Here is a 21,879-nt window from a genome sequence, read left to right as displayed (position 1 = left end):
CTCACATCCAGGTAACACTGATGCAAGAGGTGAGCTCCCACAGCCTTGGGCAGTTCCACCTCTGGCTTTGCAAGGTACAGCTCCCTGCACCAGCTGGCATTCGGTGTCTGTGGCTTTTCCAGGTATGCTATGCAAGCTGTTGGTGGATCTACCTTCTGGAGTCCAGAAGACAATGGCCTTCTTCTCAAAGCTCCATTAGGCAGTCCCCCAGTAGGAACTCTGTGTGGGGGCTCCAACCCCACATTTCCTTTCCACACTGCCGTATCAGAGGTTCTCTATGAGGGTTCCACCACTGCAACAGACTTCTGCCTGGACATCTAAGCGTTCCTATACAGCCTCTAAAATCTAGACACAGCTTCCCAAACTTTAATTATTGTCTTCTGTGCACCCACAGGACTAACACCACTTGGAAGCTGCCATAGCTGGGGGCTTGCATTCTCTGAAGAAATGGCCTGAGCTATACTTTGGGCCCTTTTAGCCCTTGCTGGAGGGGCAGGGATACAGTCCTGAGGCTGCACACCACAGGAGATCCCTGAACTGGGCCCACAAAACCATTTTTCTCTCCTAGTTCTCCAGGCCTATGAGGGGAGGGGCTGTCATGAAGATCCTGACATGCCCTGGAGACATTTTCCCCATTGTCTTGGTGATTAACATTCGGCTCCTTGTTACTTGTGCAAATTTCTGCAGCCGGCTTGAATATCTCCCCAGAAAATTGGTTTTTCTTTTCTAGCACATCACCAAGGTTGCAAATTTTCCAAACTTTTATACTCTGCGTCCTCTAGGTCAGGGGCAAAAAGCCACCAGTCTCTTTGCTAAAACACAGCAATCATCGCCTTTGCTCCGGTTCCCAAGTTCCTCATCTCCATCTAAGACCACCTCAGCCTAGACTTCAATGTCCTTATCACTATCAGCATTTTGGTCAAAGTTATTCAACAGGTCCTAGGAAGTTCCAAACTTTTTCACATCTTCCTGTCTTCTGAGCCCTCCAAGTCTCTAGGAAGTTCCAAAATTTCTCACATTTTTCTGCCTTCTTCTGAGTCCTCTAAACTGTTCCAACCTCTACCTGTTACCAAGTTCCAAAGTCACTTCCACATTTTTGTGTATCCTTTTCGCAGTGCTTCATTCTCTGTGGTACCATTTTACTGTGTTAGTCTGTTCTCACACTGCTATGAAGAAATACTGAGGACTAGGTAATTTATAAAGGGAAAGAGATTTAATTGACTCGCAGTTAAGCATGGCTTGCAAGGCCTCAGGAAACCTACAATCATGGTGGAAAGGGGAAGCAATCACATCCTTCTCACATGGCAGAAGGAGAGAGAACTGCTGAGCTAAAGGGGGAAAGCCCCTTATAAAACCATCAGATCTTGTGAGAACTCACTCACTATAAAGAGAGCTGCATGAGGGTAACTGACCCAATGATTCGATTACCTCCTACTGGATCCCTCCCACAACATGCGGGGGTTATGAGAACTACAATTTAAGAGGAGATTTGGTTGGGGACACAGCCAAACCATATCAATGGCCAAAGCTGGAACAATTTGGACAACAAAATAAAATGTCCATTAGTTTGTATTGTTACTTTAAAAAATGAACAAATAAATACATTTTAAAAGAGAGAGGAGACAAATCTTCCATGTGGAAAAATCCCAAATAATTTATGCATGCATCTCCCCTTAAGGAAGCAGAGCACAACTTTCCACTCTTCAAGTGTGAGTTGTGCACATTACCTCTTTCCAAACAATATAATACAGAAAAGAACAAAAGAGTAATTTCACAGTGAAGCAATTTTATTTATTTATTTATTTATTTTCTGAGATGGAGTCTTGCTCTGTCACCCGGGCTGGAGTGCAGTGCATGAGCTTGGCTCACTGCAAGCTCCACCTCCCAGGTTCAAGCAATTCTCCTGCCTTAGCCTCCCGAGTAGTGGGACCACAGGCACACACCACCATGCCTGGCTAATTTTTTGTATTTTAGTAGAGATGGGTTTTCACCCTGTTGCACAGGCTGGTCTCAAAATTCTGAGCTCAGGCAATCTGCTCCCGTGGGCCTTCCAAAGTGCTGGGATTACAAGCATGAGCCACCGTGCCCTGCCACAGTGGAGCAACTTTAAAAACTCTACCTCTGCCGGGTGATCGGGGTTAACATCAATGATAATAAGTCATGTTCTTGGCATGTGCTTTTAATATGATATGGTAAGAATGGGCTCTTACCCCTGTCGTCTCCCTTCTAAAAATCTTAATATCAGTCTAAGAAAAACTTAAAAAGAAAAAGAAAAACAATAGAGGTACATTCTCTGAAATACCTAACCAATTCTCTTCAAAACTCTAAAGATGATCAAAAACAGTCTGAGAGACTGTCACTGACAAGAAAACCCTAAGGAACATAACAACTAAATGAAACATGGTATCCTATATAGGATCCTGAAACATAAAATGGACATTAGCTAAAAACTAAGTCAATCTGAAATCTAAGTAAATTTTAACAAAGTACATATTTCAGTTAGTGGTACTATATCAATATCAGTTCATTAATTGTAGCAAATGTATTACGCTAATGTGACATAATAAGAGTAGAAACTAGGAGTTGTGTATGTGGAAACATTGTACTATCTTCTCAAATTTTCTAAAATCTAAAATTAAAATATATATACACATATATGTATATAATATTTATACATATACACACTGTATATATATATACACACACTATATCTGTAACTCTATAATGTATCAATATATTCACAATGTATATAGTATTTGTATTTGGTATGTGTATGTGTAGATCAATATGTGTGTGTGTGTATATACATATGGCATGTATATACATAATACCATTTGCAGGTTTCATGGTGGAATTTTGTATTAAAGCTTTTCAATGGTAAGCAGAAAATTGTTTAGAGCAATTGCAAGATCTAGAGATATTTTAATCCAAGAAATAAGCCTAAATCTGAAGACCAAATTAACAGAAATATGATTTCTGAAGCATTTTGAAATGTACTTCTCTGTTCCAGACAGAAAAGTTTGAAAAGTATGTACTTTTTTCCTAGAAAAGTACATTTTAAACTTGTATGAATTTCAATTATGTCTAAAAATTCAACACAATCAAATGTTGTATGTGTCAACTATTTAACTCCCCTGATAAAATGTACCTATCATTCACAAGAGCTCATAGAGCAATGAGCAAGGAGGAGTGGGTATGATTTGAAAATAGCCTGCATGGTTCATTCTGACTTGAACCGTAGGAGGATATGCCTCATCTACCTGAGAATTACTGATTTACACAGGAACATATGCGTATTTAATAAAAAGCAATTTAGTGCAATATATATGTGTCTAGACTTTAGAATTGTGTGAACGTAGGAAATTTTATTTAATCTCTCTGTGCCTTAGATTTCTGATCTACAAATGGGCATAGTAATACCACCAAAGTCTTAAAGTGTTTTGAATAGTAAATGAGTTCAGAAATATCAAATGCTTAAAATAATCCTTAGTACATAATAAGAGCATAGCTATATGCTAATTCTATCTTGCTACCTCAGTGTTGTTCTTTTTCCCATGTATTCTGCTGTTGCTTCATTTCCTATTTCTTTATTAAGATTATTTGTTAAATACTTATAATATGTCCTACCCTGTACTGTCCTCAGCACTTTACATGTAATGGATCAATTATCTTTACAGCAACTAGGGAGGGTGTACATTATTGTCTATATTAAGAAACTGAGGAACAGAAAGAACTAGTGAACATGTAAACTTATTTAATGTCATACAGCTTGTACATGGCAAAGCCAGATTTCTAACCTGGACCTCAGCAACTACAGGTCTATGAGATTACCTGCTATAATATACTGATATGTGAATTTTGACAGGGAAAGAAAAAAGGGTGTGTTCTTGTTTGCCTCTAAAGAATCTGTAGTGTTTCAAAGTGAACTTAGGATAGATGGAATATATATGGCCAATATGTTGTCCCTGGAACCAGATATCCTGACTTAGCAAACATGCTCTACTAGTTAGTAGCCTGGTGATCTGGGGTAGGGCAATTTACTTCTGTGCCTCAGATGTCTTATTTGAGGATTAAGTAAATGTATTAGTCCATTTTGACACTGCTGATAAAGACATATTCGAGTCTGGGAAGAAAAATTGGTTTCATGGACTCAAGAGTTCCACATGGCTGAGGAGGTCTCACAATTATGTATGAAGGTGAAAGACACTTCTTACATGGTGGCAGCAAAAGAGAATGAGAGAGAAGTAAAAGTGGAAACCCCTTATACCACCATCAGATCTTGTGAGACTTATTCATTACCAGGGGAACAGTATGGGGAAAACTGCCCCCATGATTCAATTATCTCCCACCAAGTCCCTCCCATAACACATGGGAATTATGGGAATACAATTCAAGATGAGATTTGGGTGGGGACACAGAGCCAAACCATATTATTCCATCCCAGCTCCTGCCAAATCTCATGTTCTCACATTTCAAAACCAATTATGCCTTCCCAAAAGTCCCCCAAAGTCTTAACTCATTTCAGAATTAACTGAAAAGTCCACAGTCCAAAGTCTCACCTGAGACAAGGCAACTCCCTTCTACCTAGGAGCTCGTAAATTCAAAACCAAGTTAGTTATTTCCTAGATATAATGGGAGTACAAATATTGGGTAAATACAGCCATTCCAAATGGGAGAAAGTAACCAAAACAAAGGTTCTACAGGTCCCACGCAAGTCCAAAATCCAGCAGGGGAGTCAAATCTTAAAGCTCAAAAATGATCTTTGACTCTGTCTCACATCTATGTCATGCTGATTCAAAAGGTATGCTCCCACTGCCTTTGGCAGCTCCACTGCCTTGAGATGCAAAAGGTGGGCTCCCACTCCCTTAGGCAGCTGCTTTCACTGGCTGGCATTAAATGGCTGCAGCTTTTCCAGGCACACAATCCAAGCTATCAGTGAATCTACAATTCTGGGGTTCGGAGAATGGTGGTGGCCCTCTTCTCATAGCTTTACTAGGTGGTGCCTCAGTAGGGACTCTTTGTGAGGGATCTGACCCCACATTACCCTTCTTCACTGCCCTAGCAGAGGTCCCCCATGAGGGCCTCGCTCCTGCAGCAAACTTCTGCCTGGGCATACAGGTGTTTCCGTACATCCTGTGAAATCTAAGCAGGGGTTCCCAAACCTCAATTCTTGACTTCCATACACCTGCAAGCTTAACACCACGTAAATGTTGCCAAGGCTTGGGGCTTTCATCTTCTAAAGTCACAGCCTGAACTAAACCTTGGCCCCTTTTAGTCATGGCTGAAGCAGCTGGAACACAGAGCACCAAGTCCCTAGACTACACACGGCACAGAGACTCTGGGCCCAGCCCACAAAACCAATTTTTTCCCCCTAGGCCTCCAGGCCTCTGATGGGAGGGGCTGCTGCAGTGGTCTATGACATGCCCTGGGGTAATTTTCCCCATTGTCTTGGGGATTAACATTCGACTCATTGTTACTTATGCAAATTTCAGCAGCTGGCTTGAATTTCTCATAAGAAAATGGATTTTTCTTTTCTATTGCATTGTCAGGCAGAAAACTTTCTGAACTTTTATGCTCTATTTCCCCTTTAAAACTGAATACCTTTAACAGCACCCAAATCAACTCTTGAATGCTTTTCTGCTTAGAAATTTCTTCCACCAGAATACCCTAAATCATCTCTCTCAAGCTCAAAGTTCCACAGATCTTTAGGGCAGGGGCAAAATGTCGCTAGTCTCTTTGCTAAAACATAACAAGAGTCACCTTTGCTACAGTTCTCAACAGGTTTCTCATCTCCATCTGAGACCACCTCAACCTGGATTTCACTGTCCATATCATTATCGGCATTTTGCTCAATGCCATTCAAGAAGTCTCTAAGTAGTTTCAAACTTTTCCACATTTTTCTGTCACCTTCTGAGCCCTCCAAACTGTTCCAACCTCTGCCTGCTACCCAGTTCTAAAGTTACTTCCTCATTTTCGGATATCTTTTCAGCAGCGCCCCACTCTACTGGTACCAATTTACTGTATTAGTCCATTTTCATGCTGCTGATAAAGACATACCTGAGACTGGAAAGAAAAATAGGTTTAATGGACTCAAAGTTCCATATGGCTAAGGAGGCCTCGCGATCATAGCAGAAGGTGAAAGGCACTTCTTACATTGTGGCAGCAAGAGAGACTAAGAGAGACACGAAAGCAAAAACCCCTTATAAAACCAGCAGATCTCATGAAATTTATTCATTACCATGAGAACAGTATGAGGAAAACTGCCCCATGATTCAATTATCTCCTACCAGATCCCTCTGACAACATGTGGAAATTATGAGATTATAATTTAAGAGATTTGTCTGAGGACACAGAGCTAAACCATATCAGTAAGATGAAACTATAAACACTCATATTGATGGATCAATACCTGTAAACTAATGGAAAGTGTGTTCAGAACAGAGTAATGTAGGCTATAATAAATATTATTAAATTGTTATTAGTATTATTTCAGATAAACTTAAGAATCAATACGTTCATCAGAAAATTGTCAAAAGAATATAAATCATTCCACCATAAAGCCACATGCACACATAATGTTCATTGCAGTCCTATTCACAGTGGCAAGGTCATAGAATCAACCCAAATGTCCATCAGTGGTAGACTGGATAAAGAAAATGTGACACATATAACCCATGGAATACTATGCAGCCATTGAAAAGAATGGGATCATGTTTTTTTCAGCAACATGGATGTAGCTGGAGGTCATAATCCTAAGCGAACTAACTCAGGAACTCAAAACCAAACACCACATGTTCTCATTTATAAGTGGGAGCCAAACACTGAGTACACATGGACACAAAGAAGGAATAAACAGACACTGGGGCCTACTTAAGGGTGAAGTATAGGAGGAGGAAGATGATGGAAACACTGCCTATAGGGTACTGATATGGTTTGGCTCTGTGTCCCCATCCAAATCTCATCTCGAATTGTAATCTCCATAATCCCATGTTGAGGGTGGGACATAGTGGGAGGTGATTGGATCATGGAAAGCAGTTTACCCCATGTTGTTCTCATGATAGTGAATGAATACTCATGAGATCTGACGGTTTTATAAGGGGTTCTTCCCTCTTCGCTATGTCACTCCTCTCTCCTGGTGCCTTGTGAAGAAGCACATGTTTGCTTCCCTTTCCGCCATGATTGTAAGTTCCCTGAGGCCTCCCCAGCCATGTGGATCTGTGAGTCAATTAAACTTCTTTCCATTATAAATTACCCTGTCTCAGGCAGTTCTTTATAGCAGTGTGAAGTAAGACTAATACAGGTACTATGTTTACTACCTGGATGAGGTATTAAAATAATCTGTACTCCAAACCCCCATGACACACAAATTTTCTATATGCATATATTTTTTCATTGTATACCTGTGTGAATTTTTTGCCTATAGAGCTCACTTTCTGCCTATCTATTGAAATGCTGATTTTGCAGTTGTCAAGTCCTTCTGTCCTGCTTTATTCAAAGACCATTTTATTCCATTTTCATAAATCTATTATATTCCTACAACACATATAGTCTAAATCATTTCTCATATGATGACTTTGAACTATTATTTGCATTGTTTACTGGTGTTGAAACTTTTTAATACATTTGTCTTTTTCTTTTAATTTTAAATTAAGCACTTGGAAGACAGAATTTTCTCTCATCACCTACACGAACTTTCGGTAGATTGTGCATAAAAATGGATTGTTTGTTAGGTTAGACTGAGAATGACTACACTAGTAAAATTTGATGACTGAAGCTTTATAAAATGGCTTAGTTATATGTAGTCTAATTTATTGTAGCATTTATTCCTGATATTCCTATGAAATAATGTCTTAATGAATGTAGAAAGTGAAGTATTATTTCTATCTAATGTCAATAACAGGTGAAAACTGTTGCAGAATAACTTTCTTGATACCCATCTAAAAAGCTTTCAGAGACTTGTTTTGCTACTATCTCTGCAGGGCAAGTCCCTGAATAGCCTTTGCCAATCCAGCTCTTCCCTTCTTGCTTGCTTGTAGTTCTCAAAAATAACTGTAGAATTTGCTGGGAATTCAACACCCTGAGACAAAAAGAAACTGTTTAGAACAGTCCAGACTCTGTTCTTGCCCCTCCTAGAACAGGATGTCCTGCAATGCTTTAGCCTAGAGTGCCAAATCACCCCTGGGGGATAAAATGCAGAGTGAAGTGGCTGTCAGCAACCTTCGGCTGTCATGCAATGCATGATGCAGGTGCACACAAGACATTGAAAAATAATCATTTGTTTCTCCTAAGAAAATTCAGATGAATTCTATTAAATCAATATGGTTATTAATTTTATAAACTAATTGCTTAAATGTGATAACTTTCTATCATTGATGAGATACATTTTTTAATGCTTTGGTTAAGTTATAAAGTATCTTAAAGAAAACAATATATTAGTTCAAATTTACAATTTAATTGGAAAACGTCTTCTTATTATGAAGAGAAAACTGCTTGAGATTTAAATAAAATAACCCATCAGCACTATTGATTTTCTCCCTGCTGCAACTCATATCCCATTATCGTAGGATGATGATCAGACCAGTATTGAGTCCTATTGAATAAAGCCTTTCAAAAAATTCTACATAATTAACTCTTTTTAAAATATCAACTCACAGGAGAAAAATATTCATTAATTGTCTCTACTGTGTTTAGTACAATATCAACTTTATTGAATATGCCATATAATCCATTATACAACCTGAAGCCTAATTGAGATAGACCTAGCCTCAAGCTAGTTGAAAAATAAGTTACCAGAATTACAACCCACTGATCCACTCAGTAAGTCAAGCTTATTAGGTTGCTGACTTCCACATGAAAATATTCAGAGCCCCTGCCAAAAATATCAACCTCCAAATCTATTTTTGTATTTTTAGAAGCAACAATAATTTAAAAATATATACTTCAAAATCTGTAAAGGAGATTTTTTTTTCTTGCTTGTTAGTGGTAACTGTAAATGCATCAGGTGTAAAATACAACATAATATGTCTTTTGAGAATATGTGGCCTTAGATAAAATGATTTTATATGCAACACATTCATAGAGCTTATGTTAGCTAAATTGAGATAATCCTTAGTATACAAACCTTAAGGTATTCAGAGACTCATCATCACTCTGATCATTAAAATAATAGCTAGCCCCCAAGGGACTGTGGCTTTTAGAATAAGAAACAGCCAAGTATGTGATATCTTAGGGGTGGTAGCAAGAAAATAGACCAAGACAGCGTATTTTCATGCCATCTGATACCTGATGAAATGTAAAATGAGTAATAAAGGCATTTAACGTTCACACATTTTCTACCCTCACTGCTTCTATCATATCAATGCTCCACAATAACTATCACCTTCACCCCATCCTTATTTAAAAATTAGTGTTGCTAATTTTTGCTTGAAGTTAATTGAATTTTAGTGAAATCAAATGGAAATAATTTGTAATTGTAACAGCTTCCACAGCAAAAGCTGACTTAAAACAGATTTTCAGATAAGGTTTATTATTTTTATATATCTATGCTAAGGGTCTCTCTGCTGGAGTCTTGATCAAGGGTACATATTTATGGTATTATAAGGTCAAAATAAGTGTCAGTGATGGTCAAAGGCCAATTTAACAGAACAGTCTTCAAAAAATCTAAGTTTATTTTGATACAGGTTGATCATCTTGAGTACACCAAATTTCTTAAGTGCACCCTAGAAAATCTATACTATGTGACACATTTAGAAGAAAACTTAGTTTTTAATTATTTAAATAGTGAAGAATTAAAATACGTGGCATAATTTGTAGATTCATATCATTCGTTCTACTACTTCTTATGTTCTGGTTCATAGGCGTAAGCAGAAAAACAGATACAGCTTAGATTAGTAACAGAGGCTGCTTTCTTGCATAATAAGCTTGTTAACGCCACCTTGGATTCAGGAATGATAGAATCAAATTTCCTAGTGACTCTTATTCCCATTGAGGCAGCTGTTAATCTTTCTGGCTTGAGCAGTAATCTCACACCCATCCTCAGATACTACCTGTGAAATCTCAGATTCCACGAGAGGACTTCGACTTGCCAGTCTTCACAGCCTCCCCTAAGCTTGCAACCAAAACCTCTTCACAATTGCTGGGCTTTAAACACAGATGCTACACCACCCTATGGATCTAATTAGGCCAACTTTATAGATATTTACATATTCAATTCAACTATAATTTTAGCTAATTGGACTTAGCTATCTAAAAGATGCATGAAGCAAGTCATTTGCCAAATGAGTCACATCATTTGAGTAAGTTCTCAAACTCCCTGAAATCCCCTCTTTACATATCTCAGCGTTTTATGCTTTTGATGTGAGGAAGGGGGTAAAAGTTAGACCTCTGATATTTTAGTTAGAGGAGGTTCTTATAAGCTCTTAGATGATAAATGCAAATCACCTGTACTGAAACAGTTATCTGGTATGTCTTAGCCTTGGTGACTCAAATGATATTGAACTATATTCAGTGACTGATGACAGGTGATTAGTGTCATAGAGTTAAAACTTACATTTAAAAAATTGAGTTAACTCTAACACAAATCTATCAAGGAGATGTCTATAAAATGACAATGCCTTCTATTTTTCAGGACTAAATGGAATCATGAACTAAAATATAATATATCCAGGTATCAATATATTAATTATACTCCACTTTTCAAGAGAGTCAGCTGAAAAGTATAGTCATGCTTTAAACTATAGCATAAATAAAGATTGAGAACTTTGATGTAGAAATATAAGCTCAATTTACAAATCTGTTAGTCGTTGTGAACATTAGGTTCCTATTTAACTTCAGCCCTGCCATCTAACATTTGTTTCTTGTAAAATCAAATGGCATATTTTATTATTTAGAAAATATGAAGAGGATGTTGAGATGGTAAGAGAACAGTTTTAGTTATCTATTGGTGTGTAACATACCATGCTAAAACATAGTGGCTTAAAAACAACAGTCATATATTTGGTTCACTAATCTGGATTTTGAGTGGAGAGTCCATTAGAGGTGGGTTAGCTTTCAGCTTTGAGTTCAGCTTAGGTTATTGGTCTGCAGGTCTCAGTTCCTCTCCTCATACACAGTCTGATGGCTGGGTGCTAAGTGGAAGTGTTCCAGGAGCTAGAAAATGGAAGGTCCTATTTTCTTAAGGTCCAGACCTGGAAACAAGAAGAGCCTCAATTTAGCCATATTTAATTGATCCATATAGTTGCACAGGCTGCTGAAATGCAAGACAAAATAACCTAGCCCCACATCCAGGTGAGAGGAGTGCCAATATTTTATTTACCTCATCTTTAATTTACCTCAATTACTAGAATATATATTGCAGCTCATTTTTTCTAGCTTACTTTTCTTTTAGATATGTAAGCTGAAGATTAGAGATTATATCTGATCATCTTTAAGTGTCATAGTGGTAAGAAATGGGGGTGATAACAATAAGTCACATTTTCCATCACTATTGAGGAATAATTGACAATTAAAAGTTGTATGTATTTAAAGTGTATATTTTGATTTTCTTATCTACATATACATTGAAGAATAATCACCACAATCAAGCTAATTAATCACAAATATACAAAAAACATTGAATTTTATACTTTAAAATGGGTGAAGTATATGGTATGTGAATTATACCTCAATAAAGCCACTAATAAAAACAAAAAACAAGCAAAAAATCACTTTTAGTGAGGATTTACTATGAACCAGAAAGCATAAGGTTATTTTGTGCATATTAACAATTTAATCCTCATAGCAACTCTATGTCTATATATATACATACATATATCCATATATATTCATATTATATCTCCATATATATTCATGGAGGATATGTGTATGTGTGTGTGTGTGTGTGTGTGTATATATCCATAGAGGATATGTGTGTGTGTGTATATATATATATCCACAGAGGATATGTGTGTGTGTACATATATATATATATATATATATATATCCGTAGAGGATATGTATATGTGTGTGTGTGTATATATATGTGTGTGTGTATATATCTATAGAGGATATGTATATATGTATATATATATGTGTGTATATATATCCATAGAAGATATGTGTAGATATATATACACATATCCATAATATGTGTGTGTGTGTATATATATATATATATACACACATATTAAAGTTGAAGCACTGAGAGATTAAATAACTTGCTCAAGGTCACACAGCTAGTAAACAGAAGAGTGAGAAATTAAACACAATCAACTATAACACTCTGTTTCTTCTTGACCTGTGCCCTGAAAACTCAATTCTAAATCAGTTTCTAACTAGCCTTCCATTAACCACATTGCCTATCCTGCTGTTACCCAGAAACTTTCTAATAATTTAGCGTAATTTATCAGAAAATTTCAACTAGTTCAATATAACGTTGTCTTCTTTGTAATGCTTATATAAGCCACCTTCTCTAAAGATGGAGATATTTTTTATTCTGCCTTTAATTTTCAGATGTTTTTCCACCCTAGCTGTTTATCACACTGTTTCTCCAACTACAGTGGTCCTCCATTAGGATGAGATCTTTTACAAACAGTCAAGGTCATATAGCATCTATTTATAGATGTATTTTTTTCACATGTTGACAGCATATAGTCCAAAAATCTCAAATCTGATATGTTACATAATTTGAAACTTTTCAAAGCAATTTATGTTACATACATTGAAACTACTTGTGACATGATGCCACAAGTAGAAAATTCCACACCTGCCTGACCTCATGTGATGGGCCACAGTCAAAATGCAGTCAAAACTGTTTCATGTAGAAAAGTATTTAAAATATTGCATAAAATTACAATTTCTGCTTATGTGTATAAAGTATATATTATACATAATACATTTTGTGCTTAGATTTCAGTTCCATCTCCAATATGTCCCCTTATATACATGCAAACATTCCAAAATTTAAAAGAAAATCAGATTTGAAACATTTCTGTTCCCATGTATGTTGAATAAGGGATACTTACTATATATCAAACAGAGTGCTATGCATCCATGACATCATTGTGATGCAAGTTTTAGATATGTTTTATTATGAAAAAACAGAGATCAATATATGACATGACTAAGATGGAAGCTGAGGTCTTCTAATTCTAATCACAGCATAATTTACATTACTATGCATTGTGTCAACTTGTCAACAGCCAAAAAGTATATAATAAAATGAAGGCAAACCTTGCCTTATATATTGACAGTAACATTATTTAAATTTATGCTAATTGAATTATATATTAACATTGGTTATATCATGTATTAATATATTGACTGTATTAATATTTATTTATTATATTAATTATGTTTTATATGTAAAACATTTATTATGAGTGAGACATGAAGGGTACAGCTCATCCTAGAGAAAAATTTCTCTCAATTTGTGGATTTGTGACACCGTAAAACAAGTTATTGGCTTCTAAATTATAATTGAGGGAAAGTCATAGAATGAACATTTTTATTTAAAAAAAGAAATGTTAGAAAGAAAAAAGGGATAATGTGTCCTAGGCAGGGCCAAAACCCACAGAACACATTTCATTAGATTTTAAGGCCTGAGAATAATCCTCTGTGGCTTCATAATCTGTTTTCTGGACCCACTGGAGCAGTGGTCTCACCCTCTGACCCCAAGGAGTTACCATCAGCCTAGGCCTCTACAGCTATAGTTCTGCCCTTGGAGTAATTCTTCTTCCATTCTATCCAATCTCTGACGTTTCCAGTCTAAGCTGGCAGTTTTTCTGCTGATTAAAGATTTGCAAAATTCTTGGTCATTCATACAGTTTACATGGGTTCTTGCCATCAGACAAAAGGGTCCTACACAGATCTTTCCTGGATAACTGCATTTTTGTTCCTAGCTTCAGCTGAGATGGTTGATCCTATCCATGAGTCCAGCACCTTATATTTTTAATAACTAATTTTCCAGCCGCACCTTAGACTTTGTTTTGAGGCTACGCTATCTGGATGGGCTGATGGTTTTCCAAATCATCAAGTGTTGATTCCTTTTTGCTTAGAAAATTGCTTTAAAAAATTTTTTCATTTCTCTCGTATTAAATATAAGCAACAAGAAAAAAAAATTAGAGTGTACCTTACAAACTTCTCTTGGAAATTTTTTCAGCCAAACATTCTGTTCACCACAGTGTATGTATTATTTATGGTAATTCGAGTTCTCTCTACGGCTCACGTCTCTTATTTCTGATCATTCAACAGAATTGGTTGTAACATCCATGTATCTACCAACAACCTCTTTAAGATTTTTTTTAAAAGTATATATCATAGTTGTACATATTTTTGAAATACTTGTGGTATTTTGATACTTTATTCTATGTATAATGATAAAATCTGGGTAATTGGGATATTATTATTGAATACTAGAACTTATTTCTTCTATCTAACTGTACCCATTAACCAACTTCTCTTCATCCTCCTTCCCTCCTTGTCTTCCCACTTTCTAGTAACCACCATTCTACAATCTACCTCCATGAGATCCACTTTACTTAGCCCCCACATAGGAGTGAAAATATGCAATATTTGTCTTTCTGTGCCTGGCTTATTTCCCTTCACATAGTGACCTCTAGTTCCATCCAGGTTGCTGCAAATGACAGAATATTACTTTTTCATAGCTGAGTATTACTCCATTGTGTATTTATATCACATTTTCTTTATCCATTAATTTGTTGATGGTCTCTTAGATTGATTCTATATCTTGGTGACTGTGAATACTGCTGTAATAAACATAAGTGTGTGGATAGCTCTATAATATACTGATTTCATTTCTTTTGAATATATACCCAGAAGTGGAACTGATAGATTGTATGGTAGTTTTATTTGCAGTTTTTTTTTTTTTTGAGAAACTCATGCTGTACTACTTTGCATTCCCACCAACAGTGTATGGCAGTTCCCCTTTCTCTTCATCCTTTGTCAGCGTTTGTTTGTTGTTTTTTTTTTGTTTGTTTGTTTTTGTTTTTGTTATTTTGATGAAAATAGCCATTCTAACTGGAGTAAGACGATATTTCCCTGTGGTTTGTATTTAGATTTCTCTGATGATTAATAATGTCGAATATTTGTTAATAAACCTGCTGGCCATTTGTATACTTTCTTTTGAGAAACATCTATTCAGGTCTTTGTCCAGTTTAAAATCAGATTGTTTTTTGCTATTGATTTGGTTGAGTTCTTTATATATACTGTTTATTAATTCTTTGTGAGACGGAGAGTTTGCAAATATTTTCTCACATTCTGAAGGTCATCTTTTCACTTTAAGTGTTTCCTTTACTGTGCAGAAACTTTAGTTGATGTAATATCTTTTGTCTATTTTTTTTTTGCCTGTACTTTTGAGGTTTTCTCCAAAAAATTTTTGCCCAGACCAATGTCCTATGGCATTTTCCAATATTTTCTTCTAATAGTTTCATATTGTCATGTCTCACATGTAAGTCCTAGGTCCATTTTGAGTTTATTTTTATTTTTGTATGTAGTGAAAGATAAAGATCTAGTTTTATTCTTTTGCAATATGGATATTTAATGTTCTCAGCATTATTTGTTAAAAAGACTGTCCTTTCCCCAGTGCATATTCCTGGCACCTTGTTGGAAATTAGTTGGCTGTAAGTGCATGGATTTACTTTTGGCTTCTCTATTTTGTTCTACTGGTCTATGCATCTGTTTTTATGCCAGCACCATAATGTTTTGACTACTATAGCTTTGTAGTAGAATTTAAAATTAGGTAGTGTGATGTCCATAGCTTTATTCTTTTTGCTCAGAATTCCTTTAGCTATGTGGGGTCTTTTGTGGATTCAAACAAATTTTAAGCTTTTTTTAAAAATATTTCTATGAAGAATGTCGTTGGTATTTTGATAGGAATTGCAGTAAATCTGTAGATTGCTTTGGATAGCCTAAACATTTAAAAATATTAACTCTTCTCTTTCATGAGCATGGGATATGTTTTCCTTTTTTTTTTTTTTTTTTGGCCTATTCAATTTCTTTTTACAGTTTTTGTTTGTTGGTTTCTTTGTTTTTGAGACAGGGTCTCATTCTGGTTCCCCAGGCTGGAGTGCAGTGCTACTATCTCAGCTCACTGCAGCCTGAACCTGCCAGGTTCAGGTGATTCTCCCACCTCAGCCTCCTGAGTAGCTGGGATTACAGGCATGCACCACCACAACTGGCTAATTTATTTTGTTGTTGTCCTTTTCATAGAGACAGAGTTTGCTATTTTGCCCAGGCTTGTCTCAAACTGCTGGACTCAAGCAATCTACCTGCCTAGGCCTCCCAGAGTACTGGAATTACAGGTGCGAGCCACTGCACTCGGCCTTAATAGTTTTGTTTGTTTGTTTGTTTGTTTGTTTATAAAGACCATTCACTTCTTTGGTTAAATTTATTCCAAGGTATCTTACTTATTGTAGCTATTGCAAATGGGATTGCTTTCATAATTTATTTTTTGGATTGACGATTGTTAGCATGTAGAAATTCTACTGATTTTTATATTTTGATTTTTGTATCCTGTAACTTTATTAAATTTATTTATCAGTTCTGAGTTTTTTCATGGATTCTTTAGGGGGTTCTTTAATGTAAAATAATGTAGTCTGCAAACAAGGACTAATTAATAGAGAAGGCTGCCACACAGAACCACGCAGGGAATTGCATCCAAGAAAAGGGTAACAACAATCTGAAACTGTAAGAAGAGTCTTATGTATAGGCAGTAGGTTGAGGTTAGCTAGGTTTAACATGCTTCTTTTAGATTGTTTCAGTAATTCCATGGGCCCAAAGAAAAAGAGGTCATCCTAGATGTTTGGTATCAGGGTTTTTGGCAGTTGGATATATGTCTTATAATCTAGGAGTGTTAGCATCTGATAAGGGAAATAGTCGAGGTATGAGTTTAGCAAACTGTCCACACAGGGGAAACTAAGAGCTTTTTAGCCATAATCTCAAAATAAGATTAATGCAGTACTTTTGAAATATTACAAAGACATCTATACTTTTTCTATCAAAGACTTCAAAATTCAAACCTGTACCCATTACTCATTCCAAAGCCAGTTCTACATTTTTATATATTTGTTACAGCAGCAACCCACTTCCCATTGCAAAAATCTTTACTAGTTTTCTATGGCTGCTGTTACACAGTATTACAAACTAGGTAGCTTAAAACAACAGAAAATTATTATCTCATAGTTCTGAAAGCTACAGGTCCAAATCAAGGTTTCAGCAAGGTCATGGTCTCTCTGAAAGATCTAATAAAAAATCTATTCCATGCCTTTATCTTAGAATAAATTAGAGCTTAGAGGTTAAAAATCCAAACTGGGAATACCAAAACCTGGATTTAAGTTCTATATTCTTTATTTTCTACTGTTCTGATGTCAAGTATGTTAACTACATAATAGAGCCAATGTAGTTACATCATTGTCAGAAGCAAAAATGGTATAATTTATCTAAAATAAATATTTAATGCCTAACACATAGTATTCAGTCACTGCATGTGAATTGTTATATGTCACCAATTCAATATTTTTAGATCATATTTGTGAAGAAATATTTGAAATTATTCTTAATTTATTTCACATTTCATTATATCTTACATATATGTCTTTTAGGGTAATATTTAAGTGTTACATTACTTCAGTGGGATCATCAGTGATTACAGTTTTAATATCCCTAAACATTCTAATGGAATATTTATTGGTCCCTATAACATGCAACCCATAGACTTAAGCTTGAGACTATATAAAAATATGTAAAATTCACTAGTGGAAGATTTATGTCTCTGGAGAGGATTACCTTATCATGAGAAGCCAACACTTCTATTAAAACAACTGGATAAAACAGATAAATTATAATAACCACATTTTGAAAAACATCATACTAGTATGGAGGGAAGAAGAAATGTATGGGCAAAAATTGTACACAACTTTCAGCCTTTCCCAGGTGAACTGATGATCTTTAGTCACTTTCTTTGTATAATTATACATCAATTTCAGATGTAGGCTAAGGACTGAGCTTAGAATATTCAGAAGAACTCTACTGAAGAAAAAGAGAAACCAGCAGTGCTTTTGATGTTTGTCCGGGAACACATGAGGTATTAATGCACAGAAGAGCACACAGGCACCGCCAGTTTTCTTTGTGGGGCATTTACTAAGTTTACAGCTTGAAAGGCTGAAGACCCTGGGTTAAAGCTTTTAAAGGTCAGAGTGAAATGTTCTGTAGACTCCTGTTTTGGGAAAACAAAATCCTGCTAAGAAAAGGTGCTTTGAAAAAACACAGTATTGGTCACCCTCTCAAGTTATTCAGATGTTGAAGCCATATGGGTTTTATAGGATAAAGAATGAACATGAAAATTACTGGACAGTACAACTAAATATTCTGAAATATTTCAGGTCTTAAGAGAAAAACTGGCCAGATTCTTAATTAATAGCCTGAGAGGGAGCACAACTAGCAATGAACGAAAAATAAACTAAGTCATACTAAAGCAAAACGTTTCCCTGCTTCCTGACACAATGAGGGGTGTGTATTGAAATTTCTGTAAAAATCGTTTCACACACAGTATTTTGTGTGTGTGTATATATATACACACACACATATATATATGCTCATGTCGTATATATGTATATATGTACATATACTACATGTGCATATATATACATACACATATATATGCTCATGTCATATATATGTGTATATATACATATACATACATATACTACATGTGCATATATATACACACAACATTTTAAATTAAAATTACAAATGTGAGTGACATCAGCAAGATGGGAAAATGTGAAGTTAAAGCTCTTGTTTCCTGAACAATAATATTGGTTTTAGAATGGAATACAGACCAAAATACCTTTATGGGAACTCCAGAATCTATTTAAAACATTATAGTAGTGCAGAAAAATATAAAACCAAGAACATAGCATTGAAATAGGTACCAAGATCAATTTTTACTTACCCACATTACCTCCTCTTCCAAGAAAGCATAAGTACCAGGAGAGATGTCTTAATCCATTTTGTGCTGCTGTAACAGAATGCCACAGATTGAGTAATTTATAGTAAACAGAAATTTATTTCTCACAGTTATGGAGGCTGAGAAGTTCAAGATAGAAGGGGGTGGTATCTGGTGAGGCTTTCTGTTGCATCATCCGTGGTAGAAGGAGAGAGAAAGTAACAGAGAGAGAATTAAAAGGGGGCTGAACTCCATCTTTTATAATGAATCCCCTCTGGCAATAATGGCATCAATTCATTCACCTTGCCCTTATGGCCTAATAATTTCTTATTAGGCACCACCTCCAAACGCTGTTGCATTGAATTTTAAGTTTCCAAAAGATACTTTTGGAAGGACACATTCAAATAACAAAAGGGCATCTTGGATGGCAATTTCTGCTTTGGGCAAGAGAGAGCAGGACATGTGTCCATTGTCCCCAGCATTTTAATACGCTGAAAGAGTTGGGTTTCTGTCTTGTATCACCAAGAGCACTGTTGGAACTGGCATAGTTTGGACACCCAGGAGTGACAAAAAACAAAAGAAAGAGGCTCGTGACTTGCTACAGCAAGGACAACTTTGCAAGGTTGGGAGAATTTGCAGAACCTGAGGCTTCTCCCCACGAGGGAGAGGAGTGCAGTGTGTCTAAGGAGGAAAACAGGTTAAAAGTTATTTCAAAATGATTTAATTAATGCCAAAAACAGTACAAAAAATGAAAATAACTAGCAACAGCTGAAACAATTAGAAAACATATAACAAGATAACAGATATTAATGTAGCCATGCCAGCAATTACATTAAATTAGATTAAGTACACTGAATTAGAAACAGATTGTCAACCAAGATTTCAAACAAAAATAAGACTCAATAAATTCTGACAATTAAAGTTACACTTTAAGGGCAAAATAGATTAAAAATAAAAAGTTGAAAAAAGCATCACTTAAAACTCACTTTAAGAAGTAGATGTGACATATTAATAAAAGCATAGTATTCTGTAAGCCAAGAACTATTCAGAGTGATAAGAAGTTTATCTAATTTAATAAAAAGTTGAATTCAATAGAAAAACATGATATTTTAGAATTTTATACAAGTACTAACAGCGCTGAATATATATAAAGCAAATAGTTACAGGAATAAAAGAGAGAAAAATAGATGAATCCACAGGCATATTTGGAAATTTTAACAGCTATGGCAAGCAATTAAACAATAAGTAAGAGTATATAGAGATATCCTACAGCATAATCAACAGATTTATGCTATAGAAGACTAACAACTGCAAAATACACATTTAAAAAAATACATATGGAACAAAATGACTATATGTTGAGCTGAAAACAAAACCTAACAAATTCCAAGGGACTGAAACCATGAAAGATCTCTGATCACAGTGAAATTCAACATAAATCAATCCTGGATGTTTGGAAATTAAATGACACATTCCTGTGTAACCCATTGCTCAAAAAAATTAAGTAAAAATTATGAAGTATTTTGAACTGGATGATAGTGGATATATGACTTGTCAGAACCTGTGTGATGCAGGAAAAGTAGTACTTGATGGCAAATTTATTTCATTAAGTTATAAAATAAGGACCTTTAAAATTAATGCTCTGGGGTGCCCTGAGAACAGATATAAAAAAGAGCAAATTAAATCCAAATAAAGTAGAAAGAAAGAATCCCTAAAGCTAAGAGCAGAAATCAAGGTCATGAAAAGCTGATGTGCAGATGATGCCACTTCCAACAGTGCTCTTGATGATATAAGAGAAAAACAACAAAGTCAAAAGTTGATTCTCTGAAAATAAAATAATAAAATAAAACACAGTTTACAATATCATCAGTGAAAAGGAGATATTATTACAGATATGATAGACATTCAAAATACAATAACATTATAAATAAAGTTTTGGTGCTGCAAAAGAAATAGCACTCGAATATAAAATTTCCTTTTTAATTATCAGCAAGGCAAGCTCCTTCTATAGAAGGGTGCGCCCTTACAAATGGAGCAATGGTGAGTGCACACTTGGACAAGGGAGGGGAAGGGGTTCTTATCCCTGATGCATGTGACCCCTGCTGCTGTGTCATTCTGCTATTGGCTAGGGTTAGACTGCACAGGCTAAAATAATTCCTATTGGCTAATTTAAAGAGAGTGACAGGGTGAATGGTTTGGAGGGAAAAATGGTTATGACAGAGCAGGTAATCGGAATGAGTCAGGGTGGAGTAGGTAATTGGAGTGAGTCCGGGTGAAGCAGGTAATTGGAATGAGTCAGGGTGGAGCAGGTAATCGGAATGAGTCATGGTGGAGTAGGTAATTGGAGTGAGTCAGGGTGAAGCAGGTAATTGGAGTGAGTCAGGGTGGAGCAGGTAATCCGAATGAGTCAGGGTGGAGTAGGTAATCAGAATGAGTCAGGGTGGAGCAGGTAATCGGAATGTGTCAGGGTGGAGCAGGTAATTGAAAAAGGTTGCTTTAGAGGAAGTTAAGTTTAAAAGTAGAAGGTAAAGAATTGAACGTACTGGCATATTGATTCTTTGAAAAGAAATTTAGAATTCGTATCTAACAACCCCTCCTCTTGCATTTCCTTACAGCTCTTTCTTTTCAAACTTTTTAACATGTCTTTGCTTGGTTGTTCTGCTTGATTTTCCAAAAGAAGAAGCTTCTCAGGATAAGGTGGAAGATAGTTAAGGGAGGTTTTAGTAAGTGCCATTTTTATAAGCCTCTGCACCAACCCACAGATGCATGGTGTGACACAGCACCTGACAAGAAAAAGTACACCCATTACAGCTGTGAGGGAAGTAAGAATTGAGGCTAATATTCTTTCCATTTACCCAACCACTTTTCTAGCCATTTTGTAAAGGGGTCATTTATCCCTGAGTTGCTGGCTAACTCATTGAATAGAGCAGTCAGAC

The sequence above is a fragment of the Pan paniscus genome, chromosome 5 (genome assembly GCF_029289425.2).
Source record: "Pan paniscus chromosome 5, NHGRI_mPanPan1-v2.0_pri, whole genome shotgun sequence".
NCBI lineage: Eukaryota > Metazoa > Chordata > Mammalia > Primates > Hominidae > Pan > Pan paniscus.
Note: the sequence above shows the minus strand (reverse complement) of the source record.